We start from the raw sequence: 9006 nt of genomic DNA on the forward strand, positions 1-9006 counted from the left end.
AAGTTATACTTCAGATATAGCACTGCAAAACATGCAATGCTTCATGCTCATTTTGAAATGCAGAAAAACTGGATTAAAATATGTTAAGCATGTTAATGTATCTTTATTGCTTCTGAGCTTTTAAAACCTTAGCACAGACTCTTGTTTGAAATTTTAGACTCATGAAGCAATTAGCAAAAATAAACTTCATTAGCTTTAGCACACATTGAATGAGCTTGTCCATATTTAAAAATAACTGGTTTTACAACATCTAACTAGCATGTGTTGGTTACACCAGTGGTTTTCAGGCTAGCGTTTGCAGGTCACAGGTGACGAGATGCTAAATGTATTTATCACTAAACTGAATAGTGCACCATGATCTGTGACAAGTTTTGGAGTTTGACAGTGATCCTCCAGGAAGTCCAGGAGCCACAATTCACATGCCCCACTGGATTAGGCATATAACAGCAACCCTAAGCTTTTTTTTCAAACCAGGATGAGAAATAGTCCTCTCCAGAGCAACCACTTCATCCTGAAACAGATAACTTAAAAAAGGTGGTAAATGACTGATAGATGTCACAGTCTCTCTCCATTCACTACAGAGGGAGTCTCAGGAAATTAGCTTTAGTCTAGACCTCACTGCCCTCAATGTCCCCCTCCATAACCTCAGAACAGACAGCTCAGATGCTCCTGCTCTGAGCCTTGGTTTCTCTGCCTCTTCATGCCAAAGGGCTGCCTCTCCTCCAGGAGCTTGGGAACAAAGAGGAAAGCACAGTCTCACACCACCCAGGACCAGGCATGGGGCACACCTGTCCTCTCAGTGCAGGGAGCACGGTCTCAGTGGTACCAAGGCTGCCATTGCACAGCTGGGCTGTGTGTGTGCTCTGACTACACAGCCCTAAGTGTCAGTGTCAGACTGGGCATCTTATCTGACCGCTTCCACCTAAACCCAGCCTCTGTCCCATCTGGATCACTGTCAGCACAGATATATTGGTACTCACATAGCTGAAACAGAGGAGCTCTGCAGCCTCACATACTCTGGAGAAAGGAAATAGCAGCACAAAACTTAATTGGAAGCAGGGTTCTACGCTGATTCAGCACATGAGATTTTCTTCCTGCAAGCCCACAGGGGCCATGAAAATCTTGCACAACACCTTCCAGAGATGAATCTGAAATTGAAGCAAGCTTGTGCTGGTGTACAACACATCGATATTCTTTAGCAGATTTCCAGAAGAGGGTCCATTTGGGTCCAGGTTTCTCAGTGCAATATAGCTGTATCCCATGAACTACGTATTGGATAAAAAGGATTTTAATGCTTAACACTCATAACTGCAGCCTTGTTGAAGAACGTTTGACTCAAGCACACATCACTGGGATTCTGTAATGCTTCTGCTTTTGAACTGAAATATAAAGTTGTCACATCAGCCATGAAAAGAGTTTAATTGACTGAAAGGAATTTAAGACTAAAACATATACACATTTGCTAAAACAAAAAAAAGTAATCTGGTATGTTCCAGTTAAAAATATGCTTTTACAATTAAATTTAAATTCTCTAGAGAGGTTAATTTGGTTAATGTAGGTAATTTTTAAAGCTCATTCTCAGTGGAGCAAAATTTAATTTTGTGATTAAATGAACAGTTAATAGAGACATTCAGATTTTTCCCCTCATACATTTGATGTTTGCTTGAAGATTTTTTTCTTAACAATCATCCCTTCAAAACAGCACTGCCTTCAATGAGTATTTAGAACACATGCAACTTATTAAAAACTTAAGCCCCAGGTTATTACATTTGCATCCATTACAACCTTGCTTTGAGAAATGGCTTTGCTAAAATAACATGTTTTAATCGGCTGGTACTACTTGCTTGCATAAAGACTAGAGGGGTTAAACAATTTTTTTAATTTAAAAGTTATGCAGTCATTGGTAGCTATTGAGGACATTCTTGGTACTAACAAGACTATTACATCCTGATGCATTGTATTTGATATCACAGTGCCTGCATGTGCCATGTAACACAATATATATAACTCAGTAGAAAAAAGCATGAAATGAAAATGATGTGAAATAGTGTAGGGAAAGCAGAAAACTTTTCTGTGGATGTTGACTCCTTGCAAAAATCACCCTGAAATATTCTCTTAGAGTTGAAAAACGTTAACAGGCTTTTTAGGTTGGCAATAAAGCCTCATTTAAAAGTTTTCTAGACAGTAGTTTATATATGATTAAGTGATCTGTAATGCCAGGTGAATGAATAATTGATCTATTCTGGAATGACCTGAGAGATTTCTTGTTTTCAAGCCTGATCAGCCTGATACCCACACCATCCATTTACTGCTTCTAATGTTCAGCAGACTGTTCTATAACTCTGCCAGGTTCAGTTCTGCAGCTACAATTCAATCAAAAAGTCATGTCAGGGCTCAGAGTTGTATTAGCTGAAATTAGGAATGTTGGTCATTTATTACACTTGGGGTCATATTTATCTTCTGAACTTCAGCTTTCCACTGAAGACAAATTCTCCAGGTTTTTATACCAACTAAAGAAAAAATTATTTTTATTTTATGTTTTTAATGGAAACTTAGTGCATCCTGGTTTTCATCCACCTTCCAGGTCTTTACAAGTGGTCACATATTTCACAAGAGTTATGGCCCAAATCACAAGAGCTGTCAGCACTGATATTTACCCATCAACATTACAGGGTGAACAACTGCAAAGATACATATGAAATCATTAGAAGTATAGAAGAACGGTTCTGATATTTTTCCTACCTTTTTGGGTTAGATCCAGTGAAAGATTTAAAGGTGCCAACACCTAACTTTTAGGCTGACTTCCAGAATGAAATTCAGAGCCAGATACCCAAGTTCCTTCCATAACTTGAGATAGGTCACTTTTACTGAGAAGACTCTCCCCGTTCCATTGCATCCTGCCTCTTCACAGATAAATCCTTTGGAGGCTGCTGAGCCACACCCTCTTGGCTTCACCAGGAGACTTCCAGCTGCCGCATGACTACAGTGCTTTGCTACAGCAGAGGGGCTGTGAACCTGAAGTCCCTCAGTTGGAAGAGAGCATCCCGTACATGTCTCTGCCTCCTGGGTGAGTGCTACAGGTATAAGTCCACATTTTACACATAATTACTATGGGAGACAGTTTTGGCAGTGAGCCAGGCAGTCTCATTCCAAGGGATTTTGCTTGCTCTTCTGCCTACTTTTGGGATGCACTGAAGCTTTGGTAGGGAGGCAGCATTGCAGACTGAGCTGAAGAAGATCTCCAAAGACATTTAGAAACCTTCAAGGTTAAGCAGCCATTGGGCAGGATGTTTGCATGAAAGGCACCAAGAGCTCAGTCCAGTTATCCAACTGTAAAAGGCGTTTAGGAATGTTTGTCCTGTCCAAGGGAGGTGCAGGTGGGAGATCACCACCAGCCACACAGGAGACATTCTCTCCAGAGTGGCAGCAAGAGACCAGCAGGTACACTGTAGCATCTTAAATGGAAACAGGTGACAAAGTTTTAGCAACTGAAATGAGCCTATATAATAACCAAATCCCGTATTAGGAAGAGCAAACTTTTACCATGCTTTTGGATTTTGGTACACTGAGAAGATACTATCAGCAGCAGTAAATACCAATTAGTTAGAAGTGACAACCAATTGAAAACACAAGCCCACCTATATATTCTGATACATTAATAAAATGTTATGGAAAACATTCCATGCCAAAGCACAGACCTAGTTCTGAAGCTGCACATTGTGAAGTCTGTGGGAAGTGGGAACAGAATAAAGTTAGATGTGGCTGCCTCCAATTTCACTCTCTTTTTAAGGTCAGTCAGACCATATACTAGTTTACAGCTGTAAGGACAGTGCAATCTGTTCATGGGTCTTTCTGAGAAAATCCACTAGTTTTAGAGTGAAAGCCCACCCAATGAGATTTGTAAGCAAAATAAACATCTAAACATTGACATGACTAAGTGCTTACCACAGCAGGCTGTTTGTTTTGGACACAGGAGGGAGAAAGCTTTTGCCAATTTCTGTTTAGCTTGGCAAACCCCATGGCAAGTGTAGTCACAGCAAATATATTCCCAAGCCAGATGACACACACAATTCCAGAGCTGATACAAAACGGGCTGTGGAAGACTAGAGTATAATAAAACAAGTTGAAATAGGGTGTGACAATGATAGCTTTGCATACTATTGCCCTCAAAGTATCAAAAGGATCTCTCATTTCTTTCAAAGATATGTATTACTGATGTAGTGAAGTCAAAGATGAAATTATATCCAATTTCATACATAGAAAATTGGATTTTTTTTTTTATGTCACAAATGCTGATATTGCACACATTTGCTACAACAGACTCTCAGAGAAATCAAATTCAATCACAAAACAGAAAGCAAGACATTATTTTTTAGTGACTGCATTATGTAAGCAGGAAGAAGGAGATGATATCAACTTGCCAGTTGGAAATCAATAGGAACTTGGCCTACTAGCCTAAAGGGGTTTTTTTTCTGTTGTCTTCAAGGGGATCAGTTTACTAAAATAATAATTTAATCCCATGTGCTTCAGGAATACTGGTCACTTGAAGATCTAATCATTTAAATCCTGGGCACTGTAAAACCAACATTTTATGCACATTCTGAAGTCCAAAGCACAGCATGCAATCTTTATCTGGTCAATCATACTTTCTGTCATGTGCAATAAATTGTGCTATGATCAATTCAGATACTTATGACTAAAATGCATTTGTTTTACTTAACAGACATTCTTGCTTGTGGCTTTAACAAGTCACAAGTCCATTTCCTTAGGCCAGAGGAGATTAAGAAGGCTGTATTATATATGGCTCACAAAAACAGTGAAAGAAAAACTGGAAAATTATTGCACATTTCTGCCATGTGCTGACTTTGTGCTGTACATGTTTGGCTTTTACATATTAACATACCCATTCTGGTACTTGAATCTAACAGGGCCATCAGCTACCTGTTGTCTTTTTAGTGTCATCTTCTTACCAGTCTCAAACTGCAGGTGATAGTGAGTATACCCTGACTTAACACAGCGAAGGTCCTTGCTGCAGCACGTCAAACCAAATTCAAGGCTGCAAAGTATGAAAAGGTTTATTAAAACTGGAAGTAAAGCAAATTACTCTCCCCTACTATCTTCATGCCCTTGTTGTGAAAGACAATCTTCAGCCAGGTTCTCCAAGTATGTGCACACATTTAGTGATCGCATGTTTTCCCTATTTTCCTACCATGGCTGAGGCAGTGCGCTGTGGCTCAGAAGCTGAACCAGACTGAAGAGGTAGACATATAATTTTACAATTTTTAAACTGTAAAACTCTTTGCAAAATTGTAAAATTATTTATAACATTTTCAGCTGTTTGGAATATAATAAACAAGCACAGATGCGATCTTTTGTTTTTCAGAAACAGAAGCAGCGAGTTTGTTACCTGCAAGGTACACAGAGTCCCTCAGCACAGGCATGGGGTCAGGGTGGGCTGGGACACAGGACAGTTCTTGTTTCCCATCTTGGGGCCATGCTCAGGAACTTACCACACGCTGCCTTTCATGCTGCTTTACCCTTCTGTCTAGCTGATCACGTGCCATCAAAGATGAGAGGAAAACGTGGAAGGTCTCACCAAGACCATTCAGATTTTACAGAGGTTACAGTCTAACCTGTTTCTCCAAAATACAGTTAAACAAGTATAAAGTTTCACGTGGAACACCTTTCCCCATTGTGTATGTCCAGGTGTAACACAACTTTAGCTCAAACAGCCTCCCAGCATCTGAGAATAGGATGTGTGAGTAGTTCAGACAGCCTTAGCATTTCTCAGGAGCTAGAAGAGCCTTGTCCTTGAGTTTCTTCAAAACACAAGAAAATTTGGGAGAAGATTAACATTGATTTTTAAGAAATATTGGTATAATGTGGAAGAAAGAAAAAAATAGCAAAAAGCTAATTAGATATTAAGAAGGTTAAAAGGGATGACCTAAAGGGATAGAGTGGTATTGATTGCTCACAAAATGATGGAAGGCTGATAGGGATGCCATTTGCCTTGAGTATGGTAGCATAATTAAGGTCATTCAGTAAGAATTATACAAAACAGGCTTTGTCACACAAATACCATTACTGCAAGAGATTAGAAGTTTAGGCAATAAAGTAAATTATACCAACATAACATGCTTTGACAAACTATTTTACATCATGGTGAAGTACCTTCTGTTTTAAAACAAGTTATAAGAGTTGTAAGAAAAATAAGATGAAAAAACTCCATGAGAGTATCTAGCTCATCCCCCACTTGCAGATTCTTGAATATAAAATGGATTTCAACTGAAAATTTGGTTTATACATTTCTAAACAGAAGTATTTCAAATGGTGTTGCACACAGTTTCTACTCACAGCTCAACTATAAGAAATACCTTTATTATTGAACTGAATACAAAAGGATCACTGTAACTAGTGTACAAACTCCAGCAGCATGCCAGAAGCGATAAGAATGGGTCAGTTCCACACAGAGGCTTTGGTGCTTGAAGTGCTAGTTTCATTCAAAAAAAGAATATATGTCAAACATCCAGATCTAGAAAAGCAGTATCCTGTAATTCAATGACTTAGAGAAGAGCTCTGGTCTAAGGGAAATAGCCAATGGAAAAAAAAGCTCGTAACTGTGTGATTATGAGGGATAGTACGATCTTCAGATGTGTAAGTAAGAATGAATCTGTTACAGGTAGGACAATTGTACACTGCCCAACTGATATGAGCTAATTGGGGGTTTTTTTCCCTGATATTCTTCATCAGAAAATTCAACATTCTCAGAGGAAGGTGAAGTTTAAGTAAGAAAAGAACTTTAGAAGATGTTTTGATTTTCATGACACTTTTCTTGTGTTTTTAAATATACATGATTTGTTTTAAATTTACTATACTTTTTCACATCTTTGGTGGCATCACATCATATTAAAAATTTAAAAATTAAAACCCATTAAAAGTCAAACTGTAATGAAATGTCTCAAGTTTTCTGTAAGATTACTTTTGAGCCTACAGTTATAGAAATTGTCAATGTCTTCTCTTTCTATTCTGTTTTGGGAGAGAGAATTTCTGAAAATCCATACATTCTGTCGGCTGAGATTGTAATTCAGATATTGGAACCTGAGTCCAAATGTCAGTATTTTATAGAAAGCCAAGAAATGTTATAAACAAACCACAAGAAGGTTCCAGAGTTGCATTTCTTAAAAGCACAGTTTGAAAGCAAGGGCTTGGATGTTTTCTTAGCTTATTAGATCAACAGAAGCACAACAAAACCTAACATGAAACTCACTAGCCAAAGGAATTCCAATTAAAATAAAGGGAACATTTATTACCCATTGGAACAACTAAACTGGGATTACTGTAAATCAGTAATTTTTTGCAGCCTCTCAGATGATGTACTTTCCTAGAAGGCAAGCTTGCAGCTCAGTTACAAACACAACTCAATTCTGATCTTCTGCAGGGATGTCCTGCAGCTTGTACTGTGTGGGAGGTTCTCACAGCTCCTGGGTTTAAGCCTATGAGCACGGGAAAAGAAAAAAAGCAGCACTCAAGTCACTGCTGTGCACAACCAATGCTTGTCACATGATGCAAGAATGAGCTTCACTTACCAAAGGGTCTGACAGGGAGGAAAAGGGCCATGGTCTGAAGAGTGAAGCCCTCACTGGAGACAAGAGATGATGCGCACAGGAGATAGTGTGAAACAAGCACAGCCACACCACCTACCATACCATAGACCACCTAACCTTTCTATGAAAGTGCTAAAAAAGAAAAAAAGATTAGCAGAATTTTTTCACAGTAATGAATCATATTATAGGGAAACTTGTCTGAACAGGACCCAATGGGCGAAATTATTCCAGCTCACAACTCAGTAATGTCTCTGAAGGAGCAGAAGACAAGCCAAAACCTGAAGTACAGAGAACTAAAAGGGAAAGAGAATCAACACACACCTTGCTCTCAACACACTGAACACTTGACATCACAAAAAAGACTCCTTCCTATACAGATCACCAGCACATTGCTTTTCCTCCCCACCAGTCAGTCTTTCTGCAAGTGTAACTGCAATCTTATCTTTTTTTAAATATCACACCTGCCTGATAAATTGTTCCTCTTAAATCCATATGGTTTTAAAACAATGGTTTTACCTCAGAGCTTCAGATTAAGATATACATTTTTGTACATTGCTAATCTTTACATAACTCATGTTTCAGGAAAGCAGACCTATTAGTAAATACAGATCAAATTGTGAAACTTTATTACAGTATAAGAAATCTTTCTTAATCTAGGTAAAAACCCCTCTTCTTAGACCATCAATCATAAGCAAATTTTTTCCATTAGTATCAGATAAGCAATCATCTTCCTGATTTACTAGGAATTCAATAAATACAGCTAACGTGTATATATGCACCTCTCTCCAGCCTTAGACTGCAATTTCTCAAGCCAGGGACTGTCTTTTCCTGAATGTATGGAAAGTGGTCAGCTAAGTGTGGGCACTGGCATAAAGAAATAATGACATCATAGTCACCAGGGACACTTAAATAAAATTATACTCTGATTCAACTGTGAAGTTCCTCTTCCAAAATCCCAGAGGAATAATGATACTCAGAATCCTGCTTTACATTTATTTTATCAGGAGCTTCCTTCTAACAAAACAACTGTAACCATCCATGTCCTGCTCATCGACTCTTTCCCCATGCACTTACCAATGCTCAAGACAATCCCTCTTGCTCAAATGCTGTGGGACAGGTTATTTTCTATTTACTGTTCCTATGCTTTTGTTACTTTCTTTTGAAAACACAGTATCAGCCAGAAATTAAGAGGAAAGAACATCTTTGTAGAGTAGTTTATTGTGATTACAAGATGCTTAAGGGAACAGATGAAGCAATGAAATCATTGCATGGACAGAGAACATGCCAAGGAGCACCAAGGAGCCTGCCAGCTCAGGGAAGAACAAAAAGAACTTCCCAGGCATGAGGAGCCTAGATAGAGTTTGCTATAACTGAGAAAGTTACTTAATTGGCTAAAGCAAGG

This window comes from Poecile atricapillus, chromosome W, assembly GCF_030490865.1.
Source record: "Poecile atricapillus isolate bPoeAtr1 chromosome W, bPoeAtr1.hap1, whole genome shotgun sequence".
NCBI lineage: Eukaryota > Metazoa > Chordata > Aves > Passeriformes > Paridae > Poecile > Poecile atricapillus.